Source organism: Megascapheus bottae, chromosome 17 (genome assembly GCF_031878675.1).
Source record: "Megascapheus bottae isolate mThoBot1 chromosome 17, mThoBot2.hap1, whole genome shotgun sequence".
Taxonomy (NCBI): Eukaryota; Metazoa; Chordata; class Mammalia; order Rodentia; family Geomyidae; genus Megascapheus; species Megascapheus bottae.
Window position 1 is genome coordinate 42,836,607 of NC_143525.1, and position 17,047 is coordinate 42,853,653.

Sequence of the window (17,047 nt, forward strand, 5' to 3'; positions counted from 1 at the left end):
ATGTGACTACTTTGGGAACACAGGATTAGTGGGAGTAGATACTGGAGAAGAATGGCTTTAAAAGTTCTGGAAATGAATAAATTTGGATTCATATAGTGAACACAAGGCATGCTCCATTGATAAAGCCAGACTGCTAATTTGTTGGTGAGGACAGGAATCTCTCAAACTTTCTTTTTTTTTGGGGGGGGGGCTCATTGTAGGCCTTAAACTCAAGGCCTGGGAGCTGTCCCTGAGGTCCTTTTGCTCAAGGCTAGTGCTCTAACATTTTGAGCCACAACACTGTTAGGAAAATGGAGAACAGAAAAGGAATAGGCCTGACTCAGTTGTCAACTGGCTGGACTGTTTATTGCCAATGAGGAGCACAGACCTTCCTGTGGGCTTGAAGGTTGTGTAAGGGACTAGATTTTGGGGCGGGCTTATATAGGGCTTAACCAGGAAGCAGAAAATAAAAAAATGGGCTTTGGTCTCTTGGAGGCCAATGACGGTATGCTTGGCCAGGCTGGGAGAGGAATGCTCTACCTGGGGTAAAGGGCTATTGTCTCCTGGGGGTAGGTCCCTGGCTAGTCTCTCTTGGGGGTGGGGGAGGTCCCTTCCCAATGACCTTCCTCAGGACAAGCACTCAGTGCTTTGCTTGACCCTGGGGACTCAACCCTTCAGAACTCAACCCTTCAGGGGCTACTTCTGGTTTTTAAGTGATTAATTGGAGATAAGAGTCTCACTCTCAGAGGAGCTTTTCTATCCAGGCTGGCTTTGAATCAAGATCCTCAGATCTCAGCTTCCTAAGTAGCTAGAATTGCATGAGACACCTGTATTTGGCTTCTCACAAACTTTTTTTTTTTCTTTTCCTGGGGCTTGAACTCAGGATCTGGACATTGTCTCTGAGCCCCTCTGTGTTCAAGGCTAGTACCTACCACTTGAGCCATAATGTCACTTGTGGCTTTTGTTTTTGTTTTGTTTTATGTGGTACTGAGGATCAAACCCTGGGTTTCGTGCATTCTAAGCAAGCACTCTACCACGAAGCCACATTCCCAGTGGGTCCCTGAGCTTCTCTTGCTCAAGGCTAGCACTTACCACTTATGGCTACTTTGGAAGTTTATTGGAGATAAGATTCTTGTGAAGGCCAGGAGTTTGGCCTAGTGGTAGAGTGCTTGCCTAGCATGCACAAAGGCCTAGGTTCCATTCCTCGGTACCACATACATAGAAAAAAGCCGGAGCGGTGCTGAGGCTCAAGTGGTAGAGCTCTAGTCTTGAGAAAGTCCAAGGACAGTGCTCAGGCCCTGAGCTCAAGCCCAGAACTGGCAAAAAAAAAAAAAAAAAAAAAAAAAAGAGTCTTCAGTCCTCAGTTCTCAGCCTCCTGAGCAGCTAGGATTACAGCAGTGTTTTTTATTTTTTTTCCCCCTTTCTTTCTTTCTGTCTATCTGTCTGTCTTTTTTTGTGAGTCATGAGGCTTGAACTCTGGGCTGGGCATTGTCCTTGAGTTCTTCAGCTCAAGGCTACTGCCCTACCCCTTGAGCCACAGTCCTACTTCCCATTTTCTAGTGGTTAGTTGGAGATAAGAATCTCTCATTTTTTAGTGCCCAGGCTGGCTTTGAACCTTGATCTTCAGGTCTCAGCCTTCTTTTTTTTTTTTTTTTGCCAGTCCTGGGCTTGGGCTCAGGGCTTGAGCACTGTCCTTGGGCTTTCTCAAGGCTAGAACTCTACCACTTGAGCCTCAGCACACTTACGGCTTTTTGCTATGTATGTGGGGTACCGAGGAATTGAACCCGGGTCTTCGTACATGCTAGGCAAGCACTCTACCTCTAGGCCAAACTCCCGGCCCCCCCAGGTCTCAGCCTTCTAAGTAGCTAGGATAATAGGCATGAGCCACCACACCTGGCTTTTTTTTTTTTTTAAAGGCCAACTCTATTTGACTCTGAATAGGTTTGTTGATGTCTCCCTTCACTGTTTCATCTCCCTACCCCCAGAATAAATATTTATTCTCACACTCTCCATTGCCCTTAGTCTTTTCTTTTTTAATTCTCATAACATGTCCAAGTTAAGTACTGTACATATTGGGTACTAGGGGCAAATAAAGGTTTAGATTCAACAAGAAAGAGAAATAGCTTCTAGTACTTTCTTTTACCCATCTCTTTGTTTCGCGTCTCCCTTTTTCCTTGCCAACTTACAATGCTTGCTTCTTTTTACTGGGAGAAAACATGACCTGGCTTCAAAAATATTATTTTTTACTTTCTGGCTGGCTGATTCTATTGTCTTCAAGCCTTGTGGTCCTGTTGCCTTTTCCAGTTTCCTGCAATCACACAGCTTGCCTCTAGGGGTCCTCGGAGCTTCCTGCTAACCACTGACTCAATCAAGTCTTTCAGCTAACCACTACCTCTTATTTAAAAAGTAACAGTACTCACCAATCTTGTTACATAACATAATAATATCCTGGAGTGTTAAACCAAGTCATAATTTACTGAAAATTGGAATCTGGCAACACTAATATTCACTAACACAACATTGCAGAAATGGTGTAACAAGTTGGACTTTCTGACACCTTTAGAACCTCAGAGCTGCAAGGTACTCAACAAATCAACTTTTTCAGTCTTCCTTATTTTATTTTTGCAGTGTGCCCGCGTGCGTGCGCGTGTGCACACACACACACACACACACACACACACACTGCACCTCAAACCCAGAGCATACTAGTCTTGCACTATAGAGCTAAATTTTTCTTTAGGCAATGGAAACAAAGAAACTGCCCAAGAGGCAGATGAATTGTTAGAAATTAAATTCTTGATTATCTAAAGAATTTTTTTTATCACATCTTAGATTAGGGATTAAATGCTAAGCCTTTCTTCTGTATGATTCTCTTTTACCTGAAAGCGTTTGTTAATGGATTTAAACTTTGCAAACTGAAGGTTGTAAGCCAGTACAATGACTTTACTTACCTTGAAACTGCAAATCAAAAGCTGATGACACGCACGAGATAAGCTTAATGACTTTACTTTTTTTTAAACCAGCATTTGGGATCTTACTCATACCTAATTAAGCAATGTACATAAACAGAACACAAGTTGGTCACACAGGTGAGTGGATTTAAGGGTGAAATTTTGAGGCATCTGGGGATCTACCCCAGAAACATTCTGCGTTTATGTTCAAATTATGGAAGCAGGTTGGAGTCAGCTGGGCTTGAAACATTCCGATAACTGTTCAATAAAAGATGAGCTTTCCTTTCTCTCTTTTTATTTTCTTCCTAAAATGTCAGTGGAAACATAGTTTCCCTAGATGGACTGCAGAACTCCAGGGGTGTAGCGGAAAGGCTGGACCTGCTCTCTTCGCTTGCTGGGTCAAGTACTCTTTTTTAATCAAATTGACCTCTTTTCCTGCTGGGAGACTCTGCCCCACTCCACCCACCTGCAATTTCCCCGTATTTCCCGATTGCCAGGAGTTTATGTATTTATTTAACCTTCTCTTCCTTGAAAAAGTACCACCCCGCTGGAACCCAGAACGTAGGTTCCTCCCATTGGATCACTCTGTCCATCCCACTTTCTCTCCAGGGTTTGGGTACCCCAAACTCATCTTTTCCAGTGCCCCCCAAAAACCTCTTCCCTAATGTCACCAAAATTATCAGCAGCGCTGGGAGGAGCGGGGGAAAATATGTTGTTTCCCTTAGGGCAGATGGGACTGGTCCTACTTTATGAAGTTCTACAGCTTCGGGTCCTGAGGTCACAGTTCTGGTCACTTGGGCTCTGGGGTTGCAGGGCAGGAATTCCGATCCACGCCTCGACCCCTTCCCTAGGAAACACTGTAAACATTCCCTGCTCCTCCCCCGCCTGGACCTGGGGACCAGCCCTAAATCCTCACGGCCTCCGCCCCAGCGCCCTCCGGCTGCCCCGGCCTTCCAGCCCCAGCCCCGCGCAGCCCCGGCGCACTCCCAGCACCCGAGTCCCGCCGCGGCCGCGGGGTGGGGGGGGCGGGATGGAGGGGAAGCCGGGGGCGGAGTTCCGTCCTCTGCTGATTGGCTCCACGCGGATGGGCTGCGGCCGAGCCGGGCCAACCCGCGGCGTGTTGCTAGGTGCTGAGCTGAGGGGATAGGCGCGGGGGCGCGTCCATCACAGGGCTGGCAGCCCCCGGCCCGGCCCGGGAGGGATGCGGAGTGGCGGCCGCGAAGGCAGTGGCGGAGACTGTGGCTTTAAGAGAGCGCCGGGAGCCGCAGACCCGGCCGGAGCGTCCTTCGCAGCTGCGCACCCCCGCGTTGCCGAGCCCGGCGCTGGCCGGACGGGCCGGGCTGCTGCCTGGTGAGTGAGACCGCGGCGCGCAGCGTGGCGCGCGGACCCGGAGCCCGGAACCCGGGGCCCGGAGCCGGGACAGCGGCGTGTCGGCGCCCGGAGACTGCAGCGCGGGGGCTCGGGGCGCGCTGTCAGCGCGGGCTCTGCTGCCCCAGCCTGGACGCCCACCCTGCGCTCCCTCCGCTCGGGCTTCGGCGGACAGCGCAGCTCTCCCGTCCCGCACAAAGGTGGCCCCGGGTCCTGGTCTGGGGTCTCCGCGGGTTCCGGGGCGCCGGGGGCGGGAGCGGGCCGCCGGGCCCACGTGACCGGTTTGTTTACAAACACTGGCGGGGCCCGGCGGCGGCGGCGGAGCCCGCCCGGGCGGCCGGGGCGGCGGGCTCGCGGCTGGGGGCCCGCGCCGGACCCCTGGCGGGGCTGGGGGCGGGCAGGTTCGCCCCCGGCTGGCTCCTTACCGTCGCCTGCGCGGCTGGCGCTCGGTGGGGTCGGGGTGGCGTGGGTGGCTCTGCGGGCCCCCGGAGACGCCCGGGTCCCGGGAGGCCGCCCTGGGGGCCCTGTCTTAGGGGTTGGGGGCACGGGGTGGGCACCGGCCGCCCTCTGAACTCTCCGGAGCGCTTCGCCAGCCCCCGGCCGGGGTAACCGCAGCGAGGTCCTGCCTCGCGCCGCCCCGCGCCTCCCCAGCGTCCTTGCCAGGGCCGGTGGGCGCCGGCTCGGCTGCGCGGCGAGAGCGGGGGCCGCCGCAGGGGCCCCGAGCCGCCCAGGACCCGGGCCGCGTCCCCCGCCGCTGGAAGTCCACCCCGCTCGCTTGCTGACAGGCCAAGGGGTGTTTTCCCAGAGTGGTGGGCGTTGGGGCTGGGGGGTGGGAAGGGAGGGCGGAGGAGGGAAGGGGACACCTGTTCTGTGGTCGTCTTCTCCGGGGACGCGTCCAGCTCTCCCGGCGCCCCGGCCTCTCACCGTGCCCGCTGCACAGGGCGCCCGCCGGGGTCTGCGCCTGAAGCTGCCTGGCTTGGCGTCTTGGTTTCCGTGTTGATTTTTTTGCCATCCCTTGCAATGTGGGAGTCTTTGAGAAAGTCTTCCTCGCGGCGAGTCTGGCGAGACAACGGACTGCTCTTTCCTCGCCCTTACTTTCTTTCCTCTTTGTTCTTTCTAATCCAGTGAGATGAGGCTGCCTCTCCAGAGCATTGGGCAAGAAGGGTAGGGCCCACTTCCCTGTACCCACTCACAGGGAACGGGGTGAGAAGTAGATCTCACTAGCTTGATGTCCAGTGATATCCGTGAGATTGGATTGACCTTTCTCTGCCTTTCCTTTTTCCCTAGTCTTTGCCATTGGACTTTGGAGATGGGTGTAAGCTGAGTTGGGTCCATCAGTCCGTCGCTTCTCTAGCACTTGATGCTGAGGCTTGTCTCTGAGGACCATTTCATTCTTCTGAGCTGTGCCTGCAAACATCCTCTCCCATCCCCATCCCCCTCCCCCCAAAAAAAACCAGGCCCAACATCTGGAGAGCTGTGTAAACTGCCTTTGGTATATGCTTCCTCCACAGCTCCTTGGTAGGAGCAGAAATGTAATGGGGACTTGGACCCATCCTCTTCCTCAATTGGGCTTTGCCTTATCAGTCTGTGATTCAATGACATCATCTCTTGGTATCTGTGTGCTTGAACTCCAATCAAGCTTAGAATCAAGTTAGGGTGGAAAATAAACAACTTGCATGAGAATATTGTTTCCAGGAACATAGCTTTTCAAACATAGAAGTGGGAGGCACTTTAACAAACACATACATTTTACAGTACCTGAATACAGGTCTACAACTAAAGTAAAGTTCCAGGAAACAATTATTACCCTTACTACCTGCGGTGTACTTAATTCCGTTTTTTTCCCCCCTCCCTCATTAAAAAAATACCATGACTCATTAATTTGATTTCCTAACCAAATAGGTCATGACCCATAGTTGGAGAAACATTGCTTTAGGGCGGAGGTCCTGAAACTTGAATGGTCACAAACATGACCAGGGTAGTGTTTAAAAATTCAGAGGTGTTTATTTACAGTGGGGCATAGGAATCTACATTTTTAATAAGTGGTCTATGAACAATGAAAAGCATTCACTTGAATATGGTGGGTAATAAATTGGGTATCTGACCTGCCCTCCACGCAAAGGGAGATTGCTACCTTCAGTTTTGAAAAGTTAAATAGCACTGTGTGGTGTGTTCTCCACTAGCAGGAAGCAGTTAGACCCCCGTGGCCTTCCCTGGTCTGCTTCACTCCATCTCATTTGAGGGCTGCTGTTTGCAGTTTCGTACCATCGGATGTTTCTGGGTGTGTGGGGGTTGGGGTTGTGAGTAGTGCTGATGAGGTGTTGAACTGTTGTCAGATGTGTTAGCATTGTCATAATGTTCGTGGTTTTGAGGCAGCAACTAAGTCATTGTGCCTGGGGGATTAACAATTGGCCAGCAGAAGAAAGGAATGATTCTGTTTAATATCTGGATGGTATTCCAGACTGTAGCCTGAGGGAAAAGACAGACTAGTGACTTTATTTGAGGAGTAGGGGAAATGGGGGGGGGGACAACATGCCTGTCATCAGATGTAATAAGAGATGCACGTTCCCACACCTCTTTGCCCATTCAGCATTGTTTCTTTCTGGTTGTGAGGGCCCAGCTCCTGTTTGCAGGTGGATCTTGTTAGTCATCCAGTTTCTGAGGCAGTCACCTGTTACCTCCCAGCACAGATATACACCTGTGTAGCCATTATTGCATCCCAACATGATGGTAGAATAAATTTCTTTTGAATAACCAAAGCCCCAATGTAGCTTTGAAAAGGCACTATAAATTATCCAAATGCAAAGTTCTGCTATGGTTCTTTGCAAAGATGTGTCTTCGTATAGGAAGATGAACCATGGACTTGTACAAACTAAGTTGAATAATCTTCCCTTTGGCCAAGAGGCTCACATTGAGAATGTTTATAGTCTTCAGCAAAATGGAAAAAAGAAAGCAAAGTAGCACTGCAAGGAATAGGATCCCTTAGGATAGGGAAAGCAGAGGTAAAAGGTTCAGTTGAGATGCTAATGGAGGATAGGATCTGTTACATCAGCATTCCCCTAGGAATCTGTCAAGCAAACGATTGGGTGCTCTGAAAAGTACAAAAAGGTCTGGGAAAGGAAAGGACATCATTTTGAACTTGAGTCTTTAGTGATGGAAAGCCAGCCAGAGCCTGCAGACTAAAGATATTTTGTTAGAGTTGACAAGCTTTCAGTGACAGTATTAACAAAAGGAGATCGCTGCTTGCATCTCTTAAAGGATTGCACTTTCCCTGGATATAGAGCAGTGGAGAGCTTCAAAGTAAGTCAGAAAATGCAACTCACTCCCCTGTTTTCAGCTTCCAGTGGCTTCACTGGCACTTCAGATACAATCCAGCTGTTCTTTGTAGTCATTGCATGCCTGCCTAACTCCACTCATTTCTCATGTACCTGGTCTTTGCTGCTTCATTTCTACAGTAACTGAAACTAGCCTTTCTGAGGTTTCTGGAACATGCATGTTTTTGGTTACAAGACTTTTCTGCTGTTAGGCTTACTTTCCAGGATGCCCTTTCTCCAGATTGTTGGAAGATTGACTTCTCAAATTTAGAGAGCCCCTAGCTGACCATTTAGCTCAAACAGCTTCTTGCTCTCTCCCCTCAGCCTCTCCTGATCCCCTTAACTTTATTTTTTCAAAGCACTTTAATACTATCTGGAAATATCCTATTTACTTGTTTACATACTGGAATGGAATATCGAGACCTTCCATTCTCTTCTGACTGCTGCAGCGATCATTAGTTGGCACTGAGGGGATTCTAGAATAAATGTCTGTTGGTTGAATGAATGAACAAAAGAGCCAACATTTAGAGTCTCTAGATGACAAGGAGTAATATTTAAGAGAGAAGGAGCAAAATAGGTTTTATTTCTCTTTTCCTAGGATAAGATAATCTCAGAACTATTTTGTTTTGTAATAAATACTTTATTGTTTATCTAATCAATTGTAATTTTTTTTATTGTATAGAGGGGTTACAGTTATATTCACCAGATAGAAGGTGCACTACTTCACATTGATACCCCTTCTCCTGTTCTTGTCCCCATTTGCCACCCCTTCCCAATGTAATAAGCACTCTTTAAATTTTGTGGGTCCTGGGAGCTGTTCCTGACCTCTTCAGCTCAAGGCTTCCTCCCTACCCCGGGCCAATTGAAGCCAAGGCTTTCTGCATTCTAGGCAACACTCTACCATCAGGCCACACTCCCAGACCCCAAGCTGGCCTCTCTTTGTTTTTGTTTTTTTGGTTGTGGGACTCTGGGCCTGGGTGCTGTCTCTGAGCTCTTCTGCTCAAGGCTACCACCCTGCCCTTGAGCCACAGCCCCACTTCCCGTTTTCTAGTGATTAGATATAAGAGTCTCATGGTTTTGTAGTGCCTTGGCTAGCATTGTACCTCTGATCCTCAGATCTCAGCCTCCTGAGAAGCTAGGATTACAGGTGCCTCCACGCCCGGCTTATAAGCACCTTTTCATCCCATTATTCCACTAGTAGGAAAAGGTGTTCCCAAAGCTGTTATTTCGAATCTCCTCCAATGAGATTAAATAAAGATTTTTTTTTCTTGACCAACATTGCCATGTCTGTGAGTAATCACATTTCATTAATAATAGAAGACACTATAGTGGGAGTAAGATCTTGAGTTTTGGGTCAGGAAGAACTGGGTAATTAGCTTTGTGACCTTGGACACTAAAATTCTCTAAACCCTGTTTCTTATTTGTAAAATGGGACTGATAATAGTTCCTCTCACATAGAACTTATGGGAGGATTAGGTGAGAAGTCAGAGAACCTGCACAGAAAAGTACTTGGTGCTACCTATTTAAAACATCATTAGTAATAATAGTTGGATTCTTTTTTTTTTCTATGACTGGCTGGATTCTATTTCTCAACAAATTGATTTGGAAGTGCAACGGGTAGGAAGTAGCAATTGTTTGTTGTTGTTGGTCATGAGACTTAAACTTAAGTCCTGGGTACTGTACTTTACCACTTGAGGAAAAGCTCCACCTCCAGTTTTTTTTTTTTTTTTGATATAAGATACTTATGGCCTATCCTGCCTGGGCTGGCTTCAAACCTTTATCCTCAGATCTGAGCCTCCTGAGTAGCTGGAATTATAGGCATGAGCCACCAAGCACCAAGAAGCAAATCTTAACCTAAATAAATGAAGGCTAGAAATACAACTTAAATCTATCAAAACCAGGATGGCATTTAGAACAAATCAAATTGCAAACTGATTACTGTCCAACTCCTAAACACTCACTTGGAAGAAGAAATACTTTTATGTTTTTATAAGTTTGTGTTTATCTACCTGCTCCTCTGGCTATGTTTTGTTTTATCTTTGATTAGCCTGGTCTACCTCTAGAATTCTTTATACTGAAATGAACTGTCTTTTGCTTTCATGGGAAGACTATTAGAACAGGGGATGTGGGGTTTCACAGCACTGTGAGGTGGGAGTTTGAGGCCAGCATAGGCTACGTAGGGAGACTGACACAACCAGACACTGTCTGAAGTTGCATATATTATTTGTTCTGGTGCTTCCTCTAGAGGTTTATAGTGAATACTTTAGCCACAACCTTACTTAATATCCACTTTAAGAAGTTCATGGGAAAAAATTCAGAACTAGTAAGCTTTTTCTTTGTGCACAATTGGAAATTTGTAACTGTTCATTTCTCTTTTTGCTTTGGTTGCCAGGAAATATACAGCCAAATTTGTGGCTTGAGTTTAGTAACTGTCTAAGCATCTGTATCCTATATTTTTTCCACTATTTAATCTTTGTGTGCGCTGTGGGGGATTCTCTGGGTTTTAGACCCTGGGCTGTGGGCACTGCTCCTGAGCTGCTTCTGCTCAAGGCTAGTGTGTCTGGCTTTCTTTTAGGTAGTTTATTGGACATATGAGTTTCATGGACTCTGCTGTTCAGGCTGGCTTTGAACCACAATCTTTAGATCTCAGCTTCCTGATTAAGCTAGGATTATAGGCAAGAGACCTAGTGCTAGGCTTCTATTGTTAATCTTTTTTTTTCCAGTCTTGGGCCTTGAGCTCAGGCCCTGGGCACTGTCCTTGGGCTTTCTCAAGGCTAGCGCTCTACCACTTGACCCACAGTACCATTTCTGGCTTTTTTCTATATATGTGGTACCAAGGACTCGAACCCCGGTCTTCGTGCATGCTAGGCAAGTGCTCTACCATTAGGCTAAACTCCCGCCCTCTACTGTTAATCTTATTTTTTTCTCTAATTGCAAGTGAATGACTTATAATTTTAGATTCTGGATATGTGCTGGTTTGGGTATTAAAACCAATATAGGTATTTTGTTTGAGATGTAAACATTGAGGCTCAAGTAGGCAAAAAGGACTTGGTTAATATGCAACACTAATTTGAGAGGGCAAAGCTCAAACTACAAGGCAAACCTTTAAATTTTTTTTTTCTCCTAAGCCTGAATTCTTTTAGAAGAAAACCAGTTCCCAACCTAGACCCTACATTGCCCTTTATCTGTTTAGATCTAGCATGCTTTCTGTAACAGAGCAAGGATACTTTATCTATGGAGATGCCACTGTGTGGTGAGATTCATTTCCGAACACTTGCATTTCTGTTATGTGGCTGGGTCAACCACACTTCATTCTGTCTTCATTTTGCAGTCAGCTCTCAGGCAGGCACTTTCTGACTGTGGTAAAATATAGTTCAATTTTGCCCTAGCCAAAAGGAAAGTTAATTCTGAGACAGGTCCACTTCTTCCTCTTTTATTTTGTGGGTCATGGGGTCTGATCTCTGCCTAGGTGCTGTCCCTGAGCTCTTCAGCTCAAGGCTACCACCCTACCCTTGAGCCAAGCCCCATTTCTCATTTTCTATAGAGGTTAATTGGAGATAAGTCTCAGGTCCTTTTGTGCCCGGCTGGCTTGGAACCTTGATCTTCATATGTCAGGCTCCTGAGTAGCTAGGATTACAGGTGTGAGCCACAGTGCCCAGCTGAGATCCGCTTCTTAATGACTTACGTTGGTTTACTTTCTCCAACTTTCTCCAGGAACTCTGGGAGTAGGGTGAGTGAGGAGCCAGAAAACAGAGTCTGGAGCAACACAACCTGCTGGTCAGGAATCTTTTGAACTTGAGAATACAAAGGTCTAGGATAAGGCTGAAACTTAACCTTGATTCTGTTGGGCAATAATCATTCAACCAATAAGCAGGACTTTGGGAAAGAGATAAAGGTGAGTTAGGACCTGGACCCTGCCCTGCAGGTATAGCAAATGGGAGAGAGGGCTAGACACCGGGAGACATGGGGGTGGGGGTGGGGAGAGAACACTGAGATACAGTTGGGGCTGTCATTGCTGCAATTAAGAACAACAACTCTGTGATAGGGACTGTGACTTCTATTCTTGGTTCAACTGGTAAGGATGAATGACCATCGCTAGGGATTCTCAAACCTGGCTATTTATAAGAAATAGCTTAGTCTCTCCAAAGGGCCTATAAAATCATAATTTTTACTATTGGAAATCTGTAATAAATACACACAATAACACCCACTTCCACACTATTTCCTGTGGTTTTTTATTTTCTTTTTTCTGCCTGCATTTTTTTTTTCTATTGCAGCCAACCCTACATATGTCTGAGTTCTGGAAACCACTGATAGTGGTTGATTGCTCAGGCAGAAAGCACTAAATTCTTGTCCTTTGCCCTCCTTTCCGTTATTTTCTACTTTTGCCTCTTCCAAATGTCTATAAAATTTTGTGTCACTCTCTTAATGTGCATTATCACCTATTATAATTATTTCTCTGTCTCTTGAATTCAGGGCCAAAAGCTTTTGCTTAGCTTCGTTTTTTCTCAAGGCTGGCATGCTGCCTTATGGGCGACACTGGTTAGAGATAGACTTGGGAGATATTTCTTTCTGCTCTGCTAGCTCTGAACTGCCATCCTCAGATCTGAGCCTCTTGAGTTGGGTAGGATTATAGGTGTGAGTCACAGGTATCTGTCTGTGTAACTGAATCTTTTTTGATACAAGACCCTTAAAAAACCCAACCTGGCTTAGAACTCCTTGCCTCTGCCATCCAAGTGACCAAGTGATGGAATTACTGGTGTTTGACACTCAGTTATCTTTTTTTTTGAGTTTTTGTAAAATTTTACTCGTGTTAAAAAGTTCATCTTCCAAATTCTAACTGTGAAAAGGCAGGGAGCCTGGCTACAGTTGTGAGTCTAGAGTTTTGGATTTATTTGAATTGGGAGATGAAATAAGAAAAAAGCCGAAGGCATGCTGACAGCTGAACAGAGGAATTACATTGGCAGATTTGGGATATATGGCCTGTAGTTAATTGGGGCCCCAGCTGTGACCTGGGAGACTGGCAAAGAGAAATGAAGGACAGACAGTGCTCAGGGTCGAAAAGACATCTCATTTATTCAGCAGATATTGTTTGGCTAGCACAGATATAATCAAATGATCACCTCCGTCGAAGTTAAAAATGCTGTCCTTAGTGTTGAGCTCTTGGAATAGGAAACTCCCCAGTGAAATTACTTCTGAAGATAAGTTAGATTTTATTTATTTATTTATTTTTGTGGGTAATGGGGCTTGAACTCAGCCTGGGCACTATCCCTGAGCTCTTCAGCTCAAGGCTACCACCCGACCCTGGAGCCAAGCCCCACTTCCCATTTTCTAGAAGTTAACTGAAGAGTCTCAGGTTCTTTTGTGCCCAGGCTAGCTTTGAACCTTGATCCTCAGAACTCAGCCTCCCGAGTAGCTAGGATTATAGGCATGAGCCACCACTCCACACACCTGGCTTTAGGTTTTATTTTTTAAGACTTTCTTCCCTCTCCTTCCTTCCTTGTCCCTCTTCCTTTTCTCTTTTTCCCTCCCCCTCTATACTTTCTTTCTTTCTTTCTTTCTTTCTTTCTTTCTTTCTTTCTTTCTTTCTTTCTTTTTTTTGGAGACTGGGTCACAAAAAATTCAAACTGGCCTTGGACTTTATGCCTCAACCTCCCAAGTATAGTATTACAGCTATTTGTCATCACACCATGATTAGATATGATGATGATGATGGTGATGGGCTGATCCTGGAGCTTGAACTCAGGGCTTAAGTGCTACCACTTGAACCGCAGCACCTCTTCCATCTTTTTTCTGAGTAGAATTTTGGAGATGGGTCTTACTGACTATTCTTCTCACCCTGGTTTCAAGTTGTAATACTCCTGAGTAGCCTTCTGCATGGCTAGGATTACAGGCGTGAGCCACAAGCACCCGTGTAGACTTACTATTACCATTCATTTAGCTGGTCCTGGGTCATGACAACTTAGGACCTGGGCTCTCCTCTCTGTGCTCAAGGCTGGTGCTCTAACCACTTGTTATGCAGTACTTCCTTGGGCCTTTTCTTTTTTTTTTTTTATTGTAATTAGTAAAAGGGTTACATGATATTTGCCAGATAGAAGGTGCATTAATTCACATACATTGATACCCTTTCACATGTCTTGGTACCCGTTTCCCTCCCCCCCCACACCCCCCACCCGTCTTGGTTTTCCCCCCTTCCCTATCAAACTTCAAATATCCAAATACAAATAAATTCAATATATTAGATAACAAAGTGAGATACTATACCAATATGAGATAACAAGGGACAGCAAAGGAGATGAGAGACAACATAGTACATTAAGGACAACAATCACTCATTATATGGCTTTTGTTTCACTATCCTGGAGGTCCTTTTAATTAGCTTCACATTATATGTCCTTATGTATCAAGATTTTGCTCTATTGCAAATCTCTGCTAGTAGAGCCCAAGGTTTCTACTGATTATGACGAATGAGGGAAACCATTGAGCCTAAGTTCCTTTGAGTCTGGCTTACTTCACTTAATATGATTTTTTCTTTCCATTTCCTAACAAATGGGGCGATGTCATTCTTTCTGACAGCAGCATAGAATTCCATTGTGTACAAATACCACAACTTGTTGATCCACTCATCAACTGAGGGACATCTAGGTTGGTTCCATATCTTTGCTATGGTGAATAGTGCTGCAATGAATATTGTTGTGCTAGTGGGTTTAGTATGTCCTTGTTTCTGGATGGTTGGGTAAATGCCAAGTAGTGGAATTGCTGGGTCATAGGGGAGTTCTATGTTTAGCCTTTTGAGGCACTGCCACACTGTTTTCCATAGTGGTTGGACGAGTTTGCACTCCCACCAACAGTGTAGTAGTGATCCCTCCTGGCCACGGGCCTTTTCTTATAGTATATTGGAGATAAGAGTTCTGCTGGCTTCAAACCACGACTCTCAGCTCTCAGTCTCCTGAATAACTAGGATTATAGGCATAAGCCATCAGCATCTGACTGTGTGTGTGTGTGTGTGTGTATATATATATATATATCTTTACATATAAAGATGTATAGATATAGATATTGTAATCTTCTAAATAAGTGTTTTTATTGTAGTTCAATTGTAAGGCAGCAGGGGAATAGATCAGATTTTTGTTTGGGTCACAGACTCTGGGAAAGAATGCATTTGTTTCAACAAGAATTGTCATCTCTGAGCATGAGCAAATATAAAAGAAAGCTGGTATTGAAGGATACAGACCCTTGGGCAGTGAGGGGTTAGAATCCCATTGAGGAGAGACAGGCTTGAGGGAATCCCTTTCTTACTTGGCCTCAACAAAATCTAACATTTTATCTCTCAGTAGTCTTATAGCAGTGACTCAAACTGCCCTAGGCATTTTGGGGGTGAAGGTTCCTAGATTAGGAATCTAGTTTTTTTTTTTTTCTGGGTTTCAGATGGGTCCCAGACAGCATCCCAGTAACAGAATCAGAGGTTCCTGTGGGATGACTGGGAGGAGATGTGACCCCACAGTAGTATCTCATTCCCTTCCTCCAGCCCCAGTGAATTGATTTTCTTTATTTATTCGTTAGTGGTGGAGCTTGAACTTTGGGCCCGCGCACTATCCCTGCGCTCTTTAGCTCCAAGCTAATATTCTACCAGGTTGAGCCACAGTGCTACTTGTAGATTTGTCAGTTAATTGGAGATAAGAGTATGCCTGAGCTGGCATTGAACCGAGATCTGCAGATTTCAGCCTCCTGAGTAGCTAGGATTACAGGTATGATCCAACTGCACCCAGCTTGTTTATTGACTTTTTAACTTTGCGGTGTGTTGAGGTTGAACTCCATTAATAATGAATGGGCTAATGTCCAGAATTAGATATTTTCAATGTACTAGATATAGGGGCAAAGAAAGGAAATTAAGAAAAAAAAGCCCTACATGGAAGCATTTATTTTCATTGGTCACTCAGATAACTTTTTAAATTTTTGCCAGTCTTGTGGCTTGAACTCAGCCTGAGCACTGTTCATGGGCTTTCTTCAAGGGTAGAGCTCTACCACATGAGCCACAGCACAAGCCCGGGTCTTTGTGCATACCGGGCAAGCATTCTATCACTAGAGCAAACTCCTGGCCCCATCATTTCTTTAAGACTCTATAATGTGTTGTGCACTTGGTCCTGGAAAAACCACTGTGAGGGGTGGGCCCTATGTCTGGACTCTTGGCTTCATGGACTAGTCTAGTGGGGTGACAAACTTATGAACAGTGTAATGAAATGACATTCCAGAGAAAGATTAAGGTTTATGTTTTGTTTGCTTGCAAGTCTGGAGAAAGGGCTACCATCTCTGCTTATGATTTTACTTGGGCTGAATGCTAAGTGAGTGAGCAGGCATTTACTAGGCAAAGGAAAATAGGTTAAGACACTGCAGGTAGCTAGGTAGAGAAAGCACAGGGTAGTGACTGACTTGCCTGTTAGGAAACAAATATTTGCAAAGGACTAGGAGGTAATGAGTATTTGTAAGGGGAATAAGGGCCTTCTTCTGTAGGATAGAAAACCACTAGTGCCTGGGAAACACGAGACAGATGTGATCAGATTGTGTTGTATAAATAGAATTCTAGAATGGACAGGAGAGGTAAGAGCTGAGTCAGGGAACATTATTTGTTCATGGTAAGAGGATGGCATTTGCAGTTGCTGCTGGTGACAATAAGGGTAACCATGAGAGGGGGCAGGGGAGGGGATGGGGCAGGGGCCCAGGCCAGGGCAATGGGTAACAAAGAAAATACACTGTAGAAGGGTACTAGGTGTCTCAGCACCCAGCATGGCCTGAGTCCTAGCACTTGGGAGACCTAGAGGATTGAGAGTTCAAGGCCAATCTGGGCTAGGTAGCAAACTCATATTTAAAAATGAAACATGATCGGGGCTCTCTGTTCCTGTGTGTTCCGTGAGCCCCATGCATGTTTGGTGAATAAATCCCCTTGCTGTTTGCATGAAAAAATAAAAATAAAACATGATGTAGAGGGGAGGAATGTACAGGAATGGATGTTTCCTGATTGGGCCAAGGGACCTAAAAGGGAAAAGAATCAGGGTGAAGGTGAGGAGAGCCAGGAGAACATAAGTAATAATGGAGTCCAAAAATCTACCCCTTAGGAATCATTTTGTGGTGCTGGAGATTGAATCCAAGTCCTCTTCAATTGCTCTATCACAAAGCTACATCTAGCCTATAATGTGGGCTTTGGATATGTTTATGTTGGAGATGTCTAGCTAGGATCTTTTTTTGCCAGTCCTGGAGGGCTTGATTGAACTCAGGGCCTGGATACTATTCCTGAGCTTCTTTTGCTCAAAGCTACTACTTGAGCCACAGCTCCACTTCTGGCTGTTTCTGTTATGTAATACTGAGAAATGGAACCCAGGGCTTTGTAGGCAAGCACTCTACCACTAATAGAAGAGTCATTTAGAAAGCTATCAAAAG

The 17,047-nt window shown here is 45.7% G+C and overlaps 1 protein-coding gene across 1 annotated transcript in view; it reads left to right on the forward strand.

The window, feature by feature from the left end:
• Positions 1-4,150: 4,150 nt before the first annotated feature.
• Positions 4,151-17,047, forward strand: part of Ypel2 (yippee like 2) — a 53,903-nt gene continuing 41,006 nt past the window's right edge. Inside the window, exon 1 of the mRNA XM_090351750.1 lies at positions 4,151-4,280. The gene's annotated coding sequence lies outside the window, so the exon portion shown is untranslated. The remainder of the gene's footprint in view (positions 4,281-17,047) is intronic.